The following is a 2,226-nucleotide window of genomic DNA, read 5'->3' as shown; positions in this document are numbered from 1 at the left end:
AACGCGTTACGAAGCGCTCAGCCCAGTGCTTGCCAACAGGCTGCCCACCGCGTACACCCAACAGTTTGTCGGCCATATCTGCCACCTCGCACAGCTAGGGCGCGAATCCTCGCGAATCAAGGTCAAGAATGTATTGTACAATTGTTTGCTCTTCAGTGCGCATAAGCTTATATTGTGCGTTATGTCTATTATTAATATAGAGTCTACCTCTATACCTAGCACTTAAGGTTGTATGTGGTATATTAAATGCCTAAGCAGCGCTTTAGAGGCTTTTAAATTTATATAATTAGAAAGTAGAAAGGGCAAGATTAATTCTATCCTCTTGTTTAGATAATTATATATCTTGTTAGCAAGGTATTATGTGTTAATATTAATAGTTGTAGTCTTAGCAAGAAATAGCCTAGGTGCTAGGTTGGCCTAGGTGCTAGGGGTTTACATTACCCTATTTATACTATAATTAAGACTCTAAAAGATACTCTACAGTTACAACAAGAAGACTTAGAGTCTAGCACAGAATAAGAGGAAGTAGCTGCTCTCCTAAGGCTAAGAAGAGGCCCACCTACTTAGCTTATGCGAATTATATAATTAATACAAAACGCTACTCCTAGCACAGAAGAAGAAAAACTGCAGGACTACTATTTCTGCCCCTAGAACAAGACTATATTATACACAGCAGAGATCTCTAAACTCTCTAAAGAAGAAGAAGCAGAGCAATACAAAAAGCAAATGCTACAGAGACTAGGAGACAACCTACTTGCTATCTACACAGACGCCTCCTCTATTAAGAAAGGCACAGGAATAGGAATAGGAGTTACTGCTCTAGACTATAAACAGCAGGCTAAGGAGATCTACTCTACTAAATATAATATTAGCAAAGGCTAGATTGTATACAATAGAGAGCTAGAAGGCATAACAAGAGCCTTTGAGTTTGCAGCTTCTACAGCTACAGCAGGACAAGAGATCTAAGTCTTTGCAGACAACTAGGCAGCTATTCTAAGGCTAAAGACCCCTTCTAATAACCCTAGACAAGCTTAGTAAATCTGCTGCACAAAGGCAGCAAAGGCAGTTCACAGCAAAGGCGTAATAGTTAGCCTACACTAGACCCTAGGACACCTAGATATTACAGGAAATAAAAAAGCAGACTCCTTAGCAAAACAAGCTGTAAAACAGCAACTAGTATCTAATACTACAAATCTTGCAATAACAGGTATTAGGATTAAAGCTATTGCAAGACAAGAGTAGCAACATAAAATCCAAGCCTACTCTATAAAAGCAAAGCTTAGGAATCCTAGCACCTACGCAGCAAGGTTCTTGCTAAAGCTAACAAGCAAGATAATAATACTAAAAAACACTAGAAGAGAAATTACAAGCGCATACTACTAGCTTAAACTTGGACATAGATATAACAAAGCATACCTATATAATAGACAAAAAACAGAAAGCTCTAAATGCAGCTATAGATATACACAAACACCTTAACACCTACTGCTTAGCTGTAGAAACTACAGAGAAGTAAGAAAGAAAATAAAGAGCAGCCTATAGGAGACAAGGCTAACAATGCCTCTTCTCCTAGACACAAATAGGGGAATCTAAGCTACTCTAGCTTTTATTTAAGAAACTAAAGTAGGCACGCGCAAGTGGTACCTACAGCAAACAACAGACAACTAATTTCCTTTGTCTATAACTAGAGCATAGGCTCTCACTATATGTCTACAAACCTATATATACTATTCCCTTATATAGAAAAAACTTGTAAATTACTAGAGCAGCCTCACTGCTCTCGTCCTATATAGTCTTAGACTCACACAGGACGGTAAACTAATCAATCAATCAATCAACAGCAACAGCTACCTTGTAACTTAATAGCATAGGTTCAATCATTCTTTTCTAAGCGCTAGCTAAGACTATCCTTTAATAGAGAAACAGAAGGCTTTAGTAGTATTAAAGCAGGAATTCCACAAGGCAGCCCTGTCTTACTAATCCTATTTCTAATATATATTAGACCTCTGTTTTAATCTATTACAAACTATTCCCTTTCCTACCTAGACAATCTAGCAATTACAGCATTATCTACTAGCCTAAAGAAGAATGCCCGCTTGCTTGAAAGAGACATAGCAAGCCTATTTGCTAAAGGAGCAAGCTGCGCTATACAATTTGATGCAGCAAAGACAGAACTTATTCACTTTATAACAAGTAACAAAGCTATTAGCTCTACACTTACCCTGC

Source organism: Didymella exigua (genome assembly GCF_010094145.1).
Source record: "Didymella exigua CBS 183.55 unplaced genomic scaffold M421scaffold_64, whole genome shotgun sequence".
Classification (NCBI taxonomy): Eukaryota; Fungi; Ascomycota; class Dothideomycetes; order Pleosporales; family Didymellaceae; genus Didymella; species Didymella exigua.
The sequence above is the reverse complement of the archived record's forward strand: the minus strand, read 5'-3'. Positions refer to the sequence as shown.